At 44.2% G+C, this 18857-nt stretch overlaps 1 protein-coding gene across 2 annotated transcripts in view; it reads left to right on the top strand.

Moving 5' to 3' along the window:
* Nucleotides 1-18857, top strand: part of LOC122941041 (calcium-binding protein 2-like) — a 99716-nt gene that overhangs the window by 24103 nt on the left and 56756 nt on the right. The gene's annotated exons all lie outside the window — the stretch shown is intronic.

Below are 18857 nucleotides of genomic sequence, written 5' to 3'. Positions count from 1 at the left end.
GTGTCACCTACAGCTAGCCGGATATTGTGAACAATGCCTTTCAGAGATCTCTGCGAGAGTGGGGCAGAGTCAATAGCAAAAACAGGTATATCCTTTTCTAATGTACAAACCTGAAAACCATGCAAGGCTACAAATTGAGTGTCAATAAGATTGACGGCCGCTCCACTATCGACAAAAATCTCACAAGGAATGACTTTGCTCTCTAGCGCCACCCTGGCAGACAGGAGAAAACGGGAACTGCAGGTCAAAGGAAAAGCATCAATTCCCACATCAACTTTGCCCAAAGTAGCAGATGAAGCAGAACTTGATGATCTACCTCTTGAGGTTTTTCTCTTATTATCGCTCTTAGAACAGGTCAGGAATCTCCTAGACGGACAAACATTTGCCAAATGACCTATGCCCCCACAACAAAAACACACCATATTCTGAGGACTAAATCCTCTTTTATCAGGGGCAAGTCGGCCTAGCTGCATGGGCTCCTCCTCAGAAGGGAGCGAGACAGGATGAGACCCCTGCATACTGAATGAGTCCGCACCATTGCCCCTAGACTGACAATGGCTGGACGGAGAGGTCTTGTTTCTTTCCCTTAGACGCCTGTCAAGGCGTACCGCTAATGACATGGCAGACTCTAAGGATGTTGGTCTCTCATGGAAAGCAAAGGCATCTTTCAAATCCTCTGAGAGACCATGACAGAACTGACTTCGGAGTGCAGCATCATTCCAGCCTGAATCAGCTGCCCATCTCCGAAATTCAGAACAATAAAGCTCCGCAGACAGTTTGTTCTGGCATAGAACACGTAAGTTCGATTCTGCCAGAGCAACACGATCCGGGTCATCATATATCTGCCCCAGGGCCACAAAAAACCTTTCCACGGATCGAAGGGAAGGATCCCCTGATGGCAGCGAAAAAGCCCAAGTCTGAGCATTACCTCTGAGCAGGGAGATGACAATCCTCACCCTCTGTTCCTCATTACCAGAGGAGTGGGGACACAAACAAAAATGGAGTTTACATGCCTCTCTGAAGCGAACAAAATTCTCACTGCCCCCGGAGAACGTTTCCGGAAGTGAGACCTTTGGCTCGCAACAGACTCCATGAGCCGGAGCAGAGCCCAATGCTTGTAGCTGAGTCAGAGATTGACGGAGATCCGCTACTTCCAAAGAAAGACCCTGCATGCGGTCAACCAGGTCAGAAAGCGGATCCATGTCAACAAGGACGGTTTTGGTGGATTATAATGTCACGGCTGTTTAAGGGTAACCAGAGCATACACAGTAAGAAGAGCTACTGACCGGACCCCAAACTAGGGAAGAGAAAGGGTGACCCCTGTCAGACCCTCAACACTCTCCCTATGCTGCTAAAGCACATGCCCGGATCCAAATGGTGGAACGAGGCATGCCCGCGTACCTTAGACTGATGAGCCCTGTAACCCCTACAATAGTGGAAGGGGCACGGCCACCGATGCCCTGCTCAGAATATGGAGGGAACCGGGGCCACCTCAGATCCAGTCAGGAAATCACCAGGTACACAACAAAGTCTGCACACTTAGCTGATGAAGCTGCAACCGCAGAGAAGACGGATCCAAGGGCCGCTGGCAATATCCGGAGTGCTTGCAGCAGCAGAACACAGGTCCAGGGAACTAGTAGCTAAAGAAGTGAAGATACTCAAGGCAGAGCTACAACTGAAAAGAGAAATATAATCCACGCCCTGCAATAGGAGGAGGGGTGATTTAAAGGCAGGGAAATCAGGAGAGACAGCTGGGAGTAAAGACCTCACAACAGGGGCGGAGAAACAGAACAGTGAGAACACCTCCAAACTCTAAGTGACATCATCACAGGGGTGGAGACACAGAGCTGTGAGAACGTCTCAAAGCTCTGGTAGTGACAATAGTCTGATTTCAGGAAGGCCCTTCAGGCAGATATCTTCCTGCCTGTTTCTAAAGTCATCGGAGGCTCTCTTGATTTTTCCATCAGCCCGTAAGGGGTGGGGAGATTCCTGTTACTTTACATAGTACCTAGGCATTCATTTGCTAGCTCATCCACCCAGACTATATTCTCCTAATATTACATCAGTGATTCATAAAATCCTTCAGGACCTTTCTTCTTGGAAATCTTTTTCCCTTTCTTTCGCTGAAAAATTTATTTTTCAAGATTAATATTTTGCTTACAAACACTGCTCCTACTCTTGCAAAAGAATGATTAAAGAGGACCTTTCACCGATTATGACACTGTGAACTAAGTATATAGACATGGAGAGCGGCGCCCGGGGATCTCACTGCACTTACTATTATCCCTGGGCGCCGCTCCGTTCTCTGCTATGCCCTCCGGTATCTCCGGTCACAAAGTTATGGTAGGCGGAGTCTGCCCTTGTTCTTCTGTAGCGCTGGCCAATCGCATTGCAGAGCTCACAGCCTGGGAGAAAATAACCTCCCAGGCTGTGAGCTCTGTGCTGCGATTGGCCAGCGCTAGAGCAGAACAACGGCAGACTCCGCATACCATAACTTAGTGACTGAAGTATCCGCCTACTATAACTTAGTGGCCGGAGATACCGGAGGGCATAGCGGGAGAACGGAGCGGCGCCCGGGGATAATAGTAAGTGCAGCGAGATCCCCGGGCGCCGATCTCCATGTCTGTATGCTTAGTTCACAATGTCAGGATCGGTGAAAGGTCCTCTTTAAAAAACTTATTAATAAGACTTTCCAAACTTTTATTTAGGGAAATAGTAGTCAGTTCTGGAGTAGCATTATTAAATTGCAACAAATAAAGTTCTTGGGATGTCTTAAAGGGCTTGTGCAAGAATGGCGGTGTTTTTGGAATTTGATAATTTTTTATGACGTAAGGGGAGCTGGACACCGCTGCAATGATGTCAAACCTGATGCATCGCCCAGCTATTCTTGCTTTCCATTCTTGCACAAGCCCTTTAACCCCTTTAGGACACAGCCTTATTTTACCTTAAGGACCAGGCCATTTTTTGCAAATCTGACCAGTGTCACTTTATGTGGTGATAACTTTAAAACGCTTTTACTTAGCCAGGCCATTCTGAGATTGTTTTTTCGTCACATATTGTAGTTCATGACACTGGTAAAATTGAATTTAAAAAAAATCATTTTCAATTCCAAATGTATCCAAATTTTGGAAAAACTTTCAATTTCTCTACTTCTACAATACATAGTAATAACTCCAAAAATAGTTATTAATTTACATACCCCATATGTCTACTTCATGTTTGGATCATTTTGGGAATGCTATTTTATTTTTGGGGGATGTTACAAGGCTTAGATGTTTAGAAGCAAATCTTGAAATTTTTCAGAAAGTTTCAAAAAAAACGATTTTTAGGGACCAGTTCAGGTCTGAAGTCACTTTGCGAGGCTTACATAATAGAAACCACCCAAAAATGACCCCATTCTATAAACTACAGATTTTCCATTTTAATAATTTTTTTCCAGTTACAAAGCAAGGGTTAACAGCCAAACCAAACTCAATATTTATGGGCCTGATTCTGTAGTTTACAGAAACACCCATATGTGGTGGTAAACTGCTGTACGGGCACACAGCAGGGCGCAGAAGGAAAGGAATGCCATATGGTTTTTGGAAGGCAGATTTTGCTGGACTGCTTTTTTTTTTGGACACCATGTCCCATTTGAAGCCCCCCTGATGCACCCCTAGAGTAGAAACTCCCAAAAAGTGACCCCATTTTAGAAACTACGGGATAGGGTGGCAGTATTGTTGGTACTAGTTTAGGGTACATAAGATTTTTTGTTGCGCTATATTACACTTTTTGTGAGGCAAGGTAACAAGAAATAGCTGTTTTGGCACAGTTTTTCATTTTTTGTTATTTACAACATTCCTCTGACAGGTTAGGACGCGGCGATACCTAATATGTATACTTTTTTTATATTTATGTACGTTTTACACAATAATATCATTTTTGAAACAAAAAAAATCATCATGTTTTAGTGCCTCCATATTCTGAGAGCCATAGTTTTTTCAGTTTTTGGGCGATTATCTTTGGTAGGGTATAATTTTTGCGGGATGAGATGATGGTTTGATTGGCACTATTTTGGGGTGCATATGACTTTTTGATCGCTTGATATTACACTTTTTGTGATGTAAGGTGACAAAAAATAGTTTATTTAGCATTTTTTCTTTTTTCTTTTTTACAGTGTTCATCTGAGGGGTTAGGTCATGTGATATTTTTATAGAGCCGGTCGATACGGACGCGGCGATACCTAATATGTATACTTTATATTTTATTTATGTAAGTTTTACACAATAACAACTTTCTTAAAACACAATTATGTATTAGTGTCTCCATATTCTGAGCCATTGTTTTTTTATTTCATGGGCGATTGTCTCAGGAAGGGGCTCATTTTTTGCGGGATGAGGTGGCGGTTAGATTGGTACTATTTTGGTGAGCAAACACCTTTTTCATCGCTTGCTGTTGTACTTTTTGTGATGTAAGGTCACAAAAAAATTTTTATTTAGCACAGATTTTATTTTTTACGGTGTTCATCTGAGCGGTTAGGTCATGTGATGTGTTTATAGATCCGATCGATACGAACGTGGCGATACCTAATATGTATTTTTTTTCACTTTATTTGGGGAAAATTACATTTATGTTTATTTTTACTTGAAACTTTTTTGGGGAAAACTTTATTTTTTGACTTTTTTTCACTTTCTTTTTTGTCCCACTTTGGGACTTGAACTTTTGGGGGTCTAATCCTTTACAATGCATTCCAATACTTCTGTATTGGAATCCATTGGCTGCATGAGTAATACTGTGTGTATTACTCATACAGCTTCCGGCCTGTGAGATCCCCGGGAGGCAGCGCAATGCCTTCCTCAGGCATCACTCTGCCTTCCATGCCATCGGGTCCCCCCTACAGCCGCATGGGTACCCGATGGTACCGCCACCAACAGCCGAAAACCGCAGGTAAAGCTGCAAACCGCAGGTCTGAATTGACCTGCGGTTTGCGGCGATCGCTGACACGGGGGGTCACGGGACCCCCCCCACGCATTTAGCCAAGGTGTCTGCTCAATGATTTGACATATAGTGTACTTTTTCCGTAGATGGTGTCTGCTGCGGACAGTGACATCAGCTGTGCCACATCTGCAGTGTAACGTGTGCGCTTCTAAAATGTATCTGTGACATACAGTGTACTTTCTCCGTAGAAAGTGTCCGCTGCGGACAGTGACATTACCAGTGCCACATCTGCAGTGTAACGTGTTCGCATCCAAAAAATATCTGTAAAAATAAGTGTACTTTTTCCATAGACGGTGTCTGCTGCGGACAATGACATTACCAGCGCCACATCTGCAGTGTGACGTGTGCGCTTCTAAAATGTATCTGTGACATACAGTGTACTTTCTCCGTAGACGCTGTGTACAGTGACATTACCAGTGGTACCTCCCCTGTATAACATTTCCTCATCCCAAATACCTGCGACATTCCCTTTAATTTTTCATTAGCCGCTGGTGACAGCATTGACATTACAGTGGGATGCGAAAGTTTGGGCAACCTTGTTAATTGTCATGATTTTCCTGTATAAATCGTTGGTTGTTACGATAAAAAATGTCAGTTAAATATATCATATAGGAGACACACAGTGATATTTGAGAAGTGAAATGAAGTTTATTGGATTTACAGAAAGTGTGCTATAATTGTTTAAACAAAATTAGGCAGGTGCATAAATTTGGGCACCACAAAATAGAAATGAAATCAATATTTAGTAGATCCTCCCTTTGCAGAAATTACAGCCTCTAAACGCTTCCTGTAGGTTCCAATGAGAGTCTGGATTATGGTTGAAGGTATTTTGGACCATTCCTCTTTACAAAACATCTTTAGTTTATTCAGGTTTGATGGCTTCCGAGCATGGACAGCTCTCTTTAAGTCACACCACAGATTTCCAATTATATTCAGGTCTGGGGACTGAGATGGCCATTCCAGAACGTTGTACTTGTTCCTCTGCATAAATGCCTTAGTGGATTTTGAGCAGTGTTTAGGGTCGTTGAAAGATCCAGCCCCGGCGCAGCTTCAGCTTTGTCACTGATTCCTGGACATTAGTCTCCAGAATCTGCTGATACTGAGTGGAATCCATGCATCCCTCAACTTTGACAAGATTCCCAGTCCCTGCACTGGCCACACAGCCCCACAGCATGATGGAACCACCACCATATTTTAATGTAGGTAGCAGGTGTTTTTCTTGGAATGCTGTGTTCTTTTTCCTCCATGCATAATGCCCCTTGTTATGGCCAAATAACTAAATTTTAGTTTCATCGGTCCACAGCACCTTATTCCAAAATGAAGCTGGCTTGTCCAAATGTGCTTTAGCCCACCTCAAGCGGCACTTTTTGTGCTGTGGGCGGAGAAAAGGCTTCCTCTGCATCACTCTCGCATACAGCATCTCCTTGTGTAAAGTGCGCCAAATGGTTGAACGATGCAGTGACTCCATCTGCAGCAAGATGATGTTGTAGGTCTTGTTGTGGTGCTGGTCTGTGGGTTGACTCTGACTGTTCTCACCATTCGTCGCTTCTGTCTATCCGAGATTTTTCTTGGTCTGCCACTTCGAGCCTTAACTTGAACTGAGCCTGTGGTCTTCCATTTCCTCAATATGTTCCTAACTGTGGAAACAGACAGCCGAAATCTCTGAGACAGCTTTCTGTATCCTTCCCCTAAACCATGATGGAGAACAATCTTTGTCTTCAGGTCATTTGAGAGTTGTTTTGAGACCCCCATGTTGCTACTCTTCAGAGAAAATTAAAAGAGGAGGGAAACTTACAATTGACCCCCTTAAATACTCTTTCTCATAATTGGATTCACCTGTGTATGTAAGTCAGGGGTCACTGAGCTTACCAAGCCAATTTGAGTTCCAATAATTAGTTCTAAAGGTTTTGGAATCAATAAAATGACAACAGTGCCCAAATTTATGCACCTGCCTAATTTTGTTTAAACAATTATAGCACACTTTCTGTAAATCCAATAAACTTCATTTCACTTCTCAAATATCACTGTGTGTGTCTCCTATATGATATATTTAACCTCTTCAGGACACATGACGTACCGGTACGTCATGATGCCCTGGTACTTAAGGACACATGACGTACCGGTACGTCATGTGTTGTTTCGATCACTGCCGCCCGGCTGGCAGTGATCGGAACAAGGTGCCTGCACAAATCATTGAGCAGGCACCTAGGCTAAATGCGCGGGGGGGTCCCGTGACCCCCCCATGTCGGCGATCGCAACAAACCGCAGGTCAATTCAGACCTGCGGTTTGATGCGCTTTTTGCCGTTTCTGATCGGACCGCGGGGATCAGAAACTTTACAATGCCCAGAATATATATGTTATTCCTCCCCCTGCACCCCTGAATGATATTATGTGGGCGGGTGGTGCAGGGGGAGGGTTGCGGGCGGTGCGGGAGGCGGGCGGTGCGGCAGGCGGGATCGCGATCCCCCGCCCGCCTCCCATTGCGTAATCGTTGGTGTAGAGTGGGTATACCAGGGTGCCAGCACATTGCTGGCACCCTGGTATAAACGGCTGACATCGTTGATGCGATGTCAGCCGTTTAACCCTTTCCATACAGCGGTCCGTACGGACCGCTGTATGGAAAAGGTTAACAGCGCAGGGAGCTCCCTCCCTCTCCGATCGGGGGGCTGCTGTGCCTTTGCAGCCCCCCGATGGGAGAGGGAGAGAGCCCCCAGACAGCCCCCCGACACCCCAGTCCTTACCCTTCCCCGTCTGCGAAGTTGTGGCAGACGGGGAAGGTTCCCATGGCAACAGGACGCCTGCTCAGGCGTCCTGCTGTCCATGGTGCTGAACAGATCTGTGCTGAAAGCATAGATCTGTTCAGTGTAAGTAAAATACAGTGCAGTACCCTATATAGAGTACAGTACTGTATTATACAGACATCAGACCCACTGGATCTTCAAGAACCAAGTGGGTCTGGGTAAAAAAAAAAGTTAAAAAAAGTGAAAAAAAGTAAAAATCAAAAAACACATTTATCACTGATTAAAAATGAAAAAAATTAAATTCCCTACATATGTTTGGTATCGCCGCGTCCGTAACGACCTGATCTATAAAACTGTAATGTTACTTTACCCGAACGGTGAACGCCATAAAAATAAAAAATTAAAAACTATGATAAAATTGGAATTTTGCCCACCTTACTTCCCAAAAAAAGGTAATAAAAGTGATCAAAAAAGTCGCATGTACGCCAAAATTGTAACAATCAAACCGTCATCTCATCCCGCAAAAAATGAGACCCTACTTAAGATAATCGCCCAAAAACTGAAAAAACTATGGCTCTTAGACTATGAAAACACTAAAACATCATTTTTTTTGTTTCAAAAATGAAATCATTGTGTAAAACTTACATAAATAAAAAAAAGTATACATATTGGGTATTGCCGCGTCCGTATGGACCGGCTCTATAAAAATATCACATGACCTAACCCCTCAGGTGACCACCGTAAAAAAATAAAAATAAAAACGGTGTAAAAAAAGCAATTTTTGGTCATCTTACATCACAAAAAGTGCAATAGCAAGCGATCAAAAAATCATATGCACCCCAAAATAGTGCCAATCAAACCGTCATCTCATCCCGCAAAAAATGAGACCCTACTTAAGATAATCGCCCAAAAACTGAAACAACTATGGCTCTTAGACTATGTAGACACTAAAACTTTTTTTGTTTTAAAAATGAAATCATTGTGTAAAACTTACATAAATAAAAAAAATTGTATACATATTATGTATCGCCGCGTCCGTGACAACCTGCTCTATAAAATTACCACATGATCTACCCTGTCAGATGAATGTTGTAAATAACAAAAAAAAAAAACTGTGCCAAAAAGGTATTTCTTGTTACCTTGCCGCACAAAAAGTGTAATATAGAGCAACCAAAAATCATATGTACCCTAAAATAGTACCAACAAAACTGCCACCCTATCCCGTAGTTTCTAAAATGGGGTCACTTTTTTTGAGTTTCTACTCTAGGGGTGCATCAGGGGGGCTTCAAATGGGACATGGTGTCAAAAAACCAGTCCAGCAAAATCTGCCTTCCAAAAACCGTATGTCATTCCTTTCCTTCTGCGCCATGCCGTGTGCCCGTACAGTGGTTTACGACCACATATGGGGTGTTTCTGTAAACTACAGAATTAGGGCCATGAATAATGAGTTTTGTTTGGCTGTTAACCCTTTCTTTGTAACTGGAAAAAAAATATTAAAATGGAAAATCTGCCCAAAAAGTGAAATTTGGAAATTGTATCTCTATTTTCCATTAAATCTTGTGCAACACCTAAAGGGTTAAAAATGTATGTAAAATCAGTTTTGAATACCTTGAGGGGTGTAGTTTCTTAGATGGGGTCACTTTTATGGAGTTTCTACTCTAGGGGTGCATCAGGGGGCTTCAAATGGGACATGGTGTCAAAAAACCAGTCCAGCAAAATCTGACTTCCAAAAACCAAACGGCACACCTTTCACTCTACGCCCCGCTGTGTGGCCGTACAGTAGTTTACGGCCACATATGGGGTGTTTATGTAAACGGCAGAGTCAGGGCAATAAAGATACAGTCTTGTTTGGCTGTTAACCCTTGCTTTGTTAGTGGAAAAAATGGGTTAAAATGGAAAATAAGGCAAAAAAATGAAGTTTTCAAATTTCATCCCCATTTGCCAATAACTCTTGTGCAACACCTAAAGGGTTAACGACGTATGTAAAATCAGTTTTGAATACCTTGAGGGGTGTAGTTTCTTAGATGGGGTCACTTTTATGGAGTTTCTACTCTAGGGGTGCATCAGGGGGCTTCAAATGGGACACGGTGTAAATAAACCAGTCCATAAAAATCAGCCTTTCAAAAACCATACGGCGCACCTTTCACTGTACGCCCCGCTGTGTGGCCGTACAGTAGTTTACGGCCACATATTGGGTGTTTCTGTAAACGGCAGAGTCAGGGCAATAAAGATACAGTCTTGTTTGGCTGTTAACCCTTGCTTTGTTAGTGGAAAAAATGGGTGAAAATGGAAAAATAGACAAAAAAATGAAATTCTCAAATTTCATCCCCATTTGCCAATAACTCTTGTGCAACACCTAAAGGGTTAACGACGTATGTAAAATCAGTTTTGAATACCTTGAGGGGTGTAGTTTCTTAGATGGGGTCATTTTTGGGAGTTTTCTATTATCTAAGCCTCACAATATGACTTCAAACCTGAACTGGTCCATAAAAAGTGGGATTTTGAAGATTTCAGAAAATTTTCAAAATTTGCTTCTAAACTTCTAAGCCTTGTAACATCCCCAAAAAATAAAATATCATTCCCAAAATGCTACAAACATGAAGTAGACATATGGGGAATGTAAAATCATCACAATTTTTGGGGGTATTACTATGTATTACAGAAGTAGAGAAACTGAAACTTTGAAATTTGCAAATGTTTTAGAATTTTTGGTAAATTAGGTATTATTTTGTGCAAAAAAAATATTTTTTTTTACTTCATTTTACCAGTGTCATGAAGTACAATATGTGACGAAAAAACAATCTCAGAACGGCCTGGATAAGTCAAAGCGTTTTAAAGTTATCAGCACTTAAAGTGACACTGGTCAGATTTGCAAAAAATGGCCTGGTCCTAAGGTGTAAAAAGGCTGTGTCCCTAAGGGGTTAACTGACATTTTTTATCGTAACAACCAACGATTTATACAGGAAAATCATGACGATTAACAAGGTTGCCCAAACTTTCGCATCCCACTGTATCTGCGGGATATCTCCTGTGTGACGTTTCCACATCCTGGTGAAACTGTGCTTGCAGCCAGAGCAGAAGAAAAACAATCATCCACGATTCCCTTATTTATCTCGGTTTTCAGGGTGGCGCAGGACACCACTCTTGAAGTCAGACCAGTGCGACCAGGCGGTCGGTTGGATTTCAGAAAATAACGCTTCCAGTCTGGTTAAGCACCACCTCGTCTTCCACCAAGTCCAGTCTCAGTAACCAAGAGTCTTCTCAACCCAATCCTCACCCTGACCATCCTTCCTGATCACCCTGAGAGTCTGGGCAAACAAGTGATCCCACACTCGGCTATTCCGAGGAGCTCTTTTCAGCGCCATTCTTTAATTTGTCCCTCTCGCCAAGCACGATGAAGAGGGACAGATCTTGTGCCCTGATTCCCAAACTCTTGAGCATCCACAATCACAAGAAGATGATGGTGGGGAACGGCAATTACTGTATAATAAGGTGGATGATGATAAGACACAGTTGCCAATAACTCAACGGCAATTACTGTCTCTAGAGGTTGAGGAAGAGGATGAGACACAGTTGTCAATCACTGAGGTAGTGGTTAGGTCAACAAGTCAGGAGGATGAGCAGAGTGAGGGGGAGGGATCTTCTGCACCGCAACAGGCTGAAAGAGGCAGTGGGGTGGCAAAAGGGAGAAGGCGGACCACACTAAACAGGCCCGCAACTGTTCCCCAGAGCACCCCCTTGCGGAAATCTCCCTTGCCAAGGGGTAGGTGTTCCGCAGTCTGGTGCTTTTTTTAGGAAAGTGCGGACGACAAAAGAATTGTAATTTGCAACCTGTGCCATACAAAAATGAGCAGGGGTGTGAACACTAGCAACCTCACAACCACCAGCATGGTCCTCCATATGGCATCAAAGCGCCGTAATAGGTGTGCCGAACGCCTGGGTCCACAATCTGTGTATGCGGGTCACACCACTGCTTCCTCTTCCCCTGTGTTAAGTGCTGGCCAATCCCCTGTCGAAGGTGCAGGCCTGGATGCCTCCCATCCTGCACCTGGACCTTCGCAAGCACCATCAGCGACCACATCCACTTTCGTGTCCCAGCGCAGCGTACTAATGTCCTTACCCCAGGCATTTGAACGCAAGTGCAAATACCCAGCCACGCACCCACAGGCCATAGCACTAAATGCTCAGCTTTCCAAATTACTGGCCCTGGAAATGTTGCCATTTAGGTGAAAGTGCGCTGCGTGTGTGCACATTTCTGCAAGTTATCGACAGCTTCAGCCGGTCTGTCAACGCTGCAGCAGCACTTGAAATTGCCAGCTCATCGGCTGTTGTGCGACGTGAGCACGCGCTGGAACTCCACCTTCCACATGTTGGCCAGGCTTTGTGAGCAGCAGAGGGCAGTAGTGAAATACCAGCTGCAACATGGTCGTCGCCTTTCCAGTCAGCTTCCGCTATTCACAAGCGAGGAGTGGGCATGGATGTCTGACCTCTGTGAGGTTTTAAGAAACTTTGAGGAATCAACACAGATGGTGAGCGGCGATAACGCTATCAGCGTAATCATTTCACTTCTGTGTCTACTCAAACGCTCGCTGCTCACAATTAAGGACGACGCTTTGCATGTGGATGAGGTGGAAATGGGGGAAGACATTACACAGGGTGATAGCCAGGCTACCCTCAGCGAGAATTGGAGGAGGAGGAGCAGGAGACAGTTACCTCCGCTACAGAGGGTAGTACCCATGGAAGTTTAATTCCATCTGTTCAGCGTGGGTGGGCAGAAGAGGAGGAAGAGGATGAGAAGATTGAGAGCGATCCTCCTGATAAAAACAGCAAAGTCTTGCCTGTTGGTACTCTGGCACACATGGCTAGCTTCATATTAGGCTGCCTTTCCAGCGACCCGCGCGTTATACGCATTTTAGACAACACTGGTTGTTCACCCTTTTTGACCCCTGCTACAAAGAGAACTTCTCATCTCTTATTCCTCTGGTGGTGAGGACAACCAAAATGGTGCAATACCAGAAGATCCTTGTTGAAAAATTGCTCTAAAAATTTCCATCTGACAACGCTGGTGGCAGAGTCCGTAGTTCCTTGGCCAACCAAGGAGGGGAGACAAGGGGAACACACAGCAGTTCAAACAAAGGCAGGGCAACACTCTCTAAAGCCTGGGACAGTTTCATGACACCCCAGCAGCACCCTCACCCTGATGCGCGGCCTAGTGTCACAAGGAGGTAAAAATTGGGGAAGATGGTGAAGGAGTATATAGCCTTACAAATACTGGGTGTTCAAGCTGGACACGTGGCACAGTCTGTCTCTCTGCGCCTTGGAGGTGCTGGCCTGCCCTGCCGCCAGCGTTTTCTCCGAGCGGGTATTTAGTGCTGCTGGTGGCATTATAACAGATAAGCATATCCGCCTGTCAACTGAAAATGCTGACTCTTATAAAAATGAACAAGGCCTGTATTGACCATGACTTCTCAACCCCACCAGGGGAATGCTGATGAACAGTGGCGTAACTACCAGGGAAGCAGGGGAAGCGGCTGCTTTGGGGCCCGGGCTGACAAGGGGCCCGGCCCCCGGCAGCGTGCCCTGTCTATCCCTGCAGAGCTAAACATATGGGGATCCCTCAGCTCTGCACCCCCATTTCCCAGTATACCAGACATAGGGGCTCTGCGCCCTGCAGCTCAGTGTAGATGCCAGATCCTTCTAAGCTACAGGACCTTTGATGATGTCATGACCATGTGACCGGTCATGTGGGTGGGAGGAGCCAGGTTGTGGACTGGTAGCGCCTTTATGATCCTCATCCGCTCCTGACTTTGGCTTGAACTGTTGAACATATGAGGTTAGCATCCTAGCACTTACAATTCCGGGTACTTAGGGGTTAATGCAGGGATGATGTGTATGGCCTCATTCACACATTGCAGATTTAGTCAAATCTGCAAACAAGATGTACAGCGAGCTTGTAGCATAGCTGTGTGTGTCTGCCTACCCAGAGCAGCTGTGTGTGGGGTGCATGTAGCAGAGCTGAGGGTGCTTCATGTTTATAATGCAGCAAAGATAGGTGTATAGTGTGAATCCAGAACAGTAGTGTGTGTGGTGTATGTAGCAGAGCTGTGTGTGTCTGCCTACCCAGAGCAGCTGTGTGTGGGGTGCATGTAGCAGAGCTGAAGGTGCTTCATGTGTATAATGCAGCAAAGATAGGTGTATAGTGTGAATCCAGCACAGTAGTGTGTGTGGTGTATGTAGCAGAGCTGTATGAGACAGAGGAATGTATAATGTGCACAGCGGAGCTGTGTATGTAAAATGTGCAACACAGTGATATATAATGTGGCACCCAGAGCTGTGTGTGCGTGTGCGTGTGTGTGTGTGCGCATGTAGCAGAGCTGTGTATGTAAAATGTGCAAAAACCCTGATGCTCTCAAAAAGAGCAAGCAATATAAAACATTGTAGTTTGATACCTTTTACCCCTTAAAGACCGGCCCCATTTTCATTTGTACATTAGCCATAACCTTTTTATTTTTCCATTCACAGTTATATGAGGGCTTATTTTGTGTGGGACAAGATGCATTTTTTAAATGCCGCCAATTAGTTTACCATGTCTTGTATCAGAAAGCAGGAAAAATATATATTTGTGGTTTAAAAAAAAAAAAAAAAAACACACACAATTCCGCCAAGATTTTTGAGGTTTTCACATCACAGCGTTCACTAAAAATGCCGTCTTTATTCTGCGGCTCAATACGATACTAAACTTGTATAGTTTTTATGTGGTTTAATTGCTTTAAAAAATTACTTTTCTATATTTCGGTCTATGTGAGGGCTTGTTTTTGTTTAACGATCAGTAGTTTTATGGGGGAAGGGGGGGGCCCATACAAAAATTTGCTGTGGGGCCCAGTCACTTCTAGTTACGCCCCTGCTGATGAACATAAAGGCACTTTACATGTGTTGTTTATAATGTACTGTATACACTCTATTCCCATGCACCCCTTCCACCACAAACAAGGGTATATGGTTGAATCTGAGTATAGGAGTCCCAGTACCTGAACAATTGTACCACAATGTGAATGAGGCCCTCCATTATGTGATATACAGGTTGTATCGGAGTGCCTCTTCCTTGTAATTTTTGGCAGCACTTGCACTTTATGTACAAGTAAATATACAGGCAAGAATGTTTCCTAACAATTTTTCCTCTAAAATCGATTTTATCTTCGGTTTTGTGCGTATTATTGTCAGTCTGTAAAAGTGACGTACTACTCGGACAATATCGTTCCCAGCCGCGACCTGGGAGTCCAAGATGCATCCAGACATCCTCCCCATGCTGTTCCCGAACCATTTCGGTGGTGTTTCTATCGATTTCTGACCTTTTCCTATGAACCAGGCACCCTCCCCTCTTCAGAGCAGGGGGTGCCTGCTTTAATGCTGGGGTTCTCCCATTGGCTTCCATTGTGCTCGGGTACTTGGTAGAGCACCCAAGCATCTCAATGTGTTTGGCCCGAGCCCCTGAGCACTATGGTGCTCGATTAACACTAGTGTCCACATTACTGAGAATAATTATGTTTTAATATATACAAATGAGCCTATAGGAGCAACATGGGCATTGCCATTACTCCTAGAGGCTCTTCTCTCTCTGCAAAGGCCACAGCCTATGCACTTTTGGACGACAGGGCCAGGCAATGAAAACCTCATAATGCCCGGTCCTGTCAATCAAAGTGGAGAGGACGCGGCAGTTGTAAAGAGAGCAGAGCCTCTAGGAGTAACGGCAAAGCTCCCTTTTCTTCTAGAGACTCATTTGCATGTTTTAAAATTTCATATTTCTCAGCAATGCAGGCGCATATGAACATGGACCAACACAGGTGCCTTCAGCTGGCAAGCGCAGATGCAACAGGCCTAACATAAGGAAAGACTAAGGATCCGTTCACACGTCTGTAAGTGTTCTGCGGATCCGCAAATTGCGGATCTGCAAAACACGGACACTGGCAATGTGCATTCCGCAATTTGCGGACTGCACATCGCCAACACTATAATAGAAAATGCCTAATCTTGTCCGCAATTGCGGACATGTTTTATTTTTTTGCGGAAACGGAAGCACGGATGCGGAAGTGCGGATCCGCAAACAGCACATTCCGGCCCCATTGAAAATGAATGGGTGTGCACCCCTTCCGCAAATTTGCGGAGCGGATGCGGACCCATTTTCCAGACGTGTGAATGGCCCCATAATTTGGGTCCGCATTTGTTCCACAATTTGCATACCCATTCACTTTCAATGGGGCTGGAACAGATCCGCATCCGCATTTTCGGGGTCCGCATTCATTTTTCGGGATCCGCAATTCCGTTCCTAAAAAAAAAATAGAACATGTCCTATTCTTTTGTCTGCAATTGAGGACCAGAAAAGGCATTTTCTATTTTAAGTGTCTGTGATGTGCAGTCCGCAAATTGCGGATCGCACATTGCAGGTGTCTGTGTTTTGCGGATCTGCAAAACACTTACGGACGTGTGAATCGACCCTAACAAAAACGTTTTTTTCTTACATGTGGGAAATGTATTACTACACGGTCCACACAGACTACAACTGCAATCAAATACTGTTTTCAGGTCACTTGATGGTATATGTTACAGCAACTACGTGAACAAGGGCCAGAACAGGTTTGAGGTTTATGGATTTTTTCATAGTAACATGCTAAAACATGATTGTGACCTCATAAAGCGTGATGTGACTTAAGACATGACTATGACATCATACATCATAAGACATGGCTATGACATCATACAACATTAATATGACATTAAAAGACATGATTATGACATTATAATATATCATTGCAACAATAATTATGACATAAGACATGATTGTATAGAAAAGAGAATAGGGGTGCTCCAACGCGTGATATCCTCCTGGAAGTCACAGAAGTCAGATACCAATTGGGCCGACTGGATAGGAATGTGCAGTCACAGGCACATCTCTGTGGAAAGCATATATATGATCTCCAGGCACATCTCACCAGCTGTAGCTCTTTGCCCACGATGCCGAGCCATGACCCTAATATAAATAACAATATAAGTACCCAGTTTTTTCCCCCTGTTTTCACTCTGAGCAACGTATTTCGAAAGTTTTCGGCTTTTGTGCCGAGGAAGTAAGTTGAACACTTTCGAAACGTATTGCACAATTTCATCTGTACGTTTTAACCATTTTAATAAACCACTGTTGTCATCAGCACCCCATGAACCTGCATTTTTCCAGTATTGCATGGATTATGATTTAGGCTACTTTCACACTAGCGTTTTTTGAGGATCAGTCATGGATCTGAAAAAACTCTTCTGTTCCAATAATACAACTGCATACATCCGTCATGAACGGATCCGGTTGTATTATGTATTCTATAGCTATGACGGATACGTCTTGAACATCATTGAAAGTCAATGGAGGACGGATCTGTTTTCTATTGTGCCAGATTGTGTCAAAGAAAACAGATCCGTCCCCATTGACTTACACTGTGTGTCAGGACGGATCCGTTTGGCTCAGTTTCGTCAGATGGACACGCAAGCAGCATTTTGTTGTCCGCCTCCAGAGCGGAATGGAGACTGATCGGAGGCAAACTGATGCATTCTGAGCGGATCCTTTTCCATTCAGAATGCATTAGGGCAAAACTGATCCGTTTTGGACCGCTTGTGAGAGCCCTGAAACGGATCTCACAAACGGAAAGCCAAAACGCTAGTGTAAAAGTAGCCTTATATATTTCCACTGCGGCTGATTTATGAGTGTTTGCATGCCAACCGTGGGTAGTGTGTACAATTAAATATGACATCTTAGGACATAATTGTGACATCATAAGACACAATTGTGACATCATTAGACATTACTGACATCATGAGACTTGATTTGCACACAAGTTTTACTTTTTAATAGCACCAAAAGCACAATTGTATTGGTTTTCTTTTTACAACATTCCCTATGCAGTAAAACTGCCCTGTTACCTTTATTCTCTAGGTCAGTACAATTATAATGATATTACATTGATATAGTTTTTTTCATGTCTATTTGCTGTGTGGGGTTTCAATCTGTAGTTTTTATTGATACCGTTTTGGTAGTGTGCATAACTTTTTGATCACTTTTTATTCAATTTCTTTGGGGGTCTGAAGCGATAAATCTGCCATTTAGATTTTTTTTTCATTACTACATTTACTGAACAGGATGCATTTTTTTTGTTTAAATAGTTTGGTTGTTTAGGGACACAGTGATGTCTACGATTTTTTTTATATTGTTAATTTTTTATTTTAATTATGGGGAAAAGGGGATGATTTGAATTTGTATAATATTTAGCTTTTTTGTATTTTTAAAACCTTTTTTTAGGTGGCTATAATAAGCAGTTATTAGATTGCTCATCCAATACATTGCAGACTTACTACATTCTTATGGAGCCCTGCCGTCTGCAGGGCTCCAAAGGGACTACAGCTGTAAAAGCCGGTGTAATGACCGGCAACACACACAGGGAGGAAAACAGGGAAAGCCCTGCACAAGGGAGAGGGAAAGGTGGTGACCCCTAACTCACCTTGCAGCTGGTACCTGCCTGCCCTGTCGTCCCTAGACGGGTTCCTCACCCGTGCGGCGATCACGTGCCTAAACCCTGGCTTTCCCTGAAATGAGCCCTAGATAATGAACGGGCCGGTGGGATCGCTAGTCCGCACCACTGCACTAAGAGGGAAACACCAGGGAGAGGACAGACAAACACAGACAAACACAAACACCCAGGTGGACGACAACAACTGTCCACAAAGGTCCAACAGGGATCCGGAGGGTAGCGTTCTAAGGCAACACTCAGAGAACGCAGCAACACAGCTCCAGTGGGTCAGTATAGATGTCCAGGCAGGAAGCTCTATATCTGGCAACCAGAGAAGTGTGAGAGGGGAATATAAGGAGGATTGGGAGTGCTGGACAAGGAACAGCTGAGAGAAGGAGCTACGGATCCCTGAGTGAGCCAAAAGGGTTTGTAAAGCAAACCCAGAAAGCTACAATAAGGAAACTTCCCTATCTGACATAGAGCGTGCAGCCAACCGCTGCGACCTCCTGACCCCGGGTACAACGGAGTCAGGCGTAGCTCTTGACACCCTCGTGACAGTACCCCCCTCTCTACGAGGGGCCTCCGGACACTCAG

This window comes from Bufo gargarizans, chromosome 6 (genome assembly GCF_014858855.1).
Source record: "Bufo gargarizans isolate SCDJY-AF-19 chromosome 6, ASM1485885v1, whole genome shotgun sequence".
NCBI classification, from domain to species: Eukaryota; Metazoa; Chordata; class Amphibia; order Anura; family Bufonidae; genus Bufo; species Bufo gargarizans.
The sequence above is the reverse complement of the archived record's forward strand: the minus strand, read 5'-3'. Positions and strand labels throughout refer to the sequence as shown.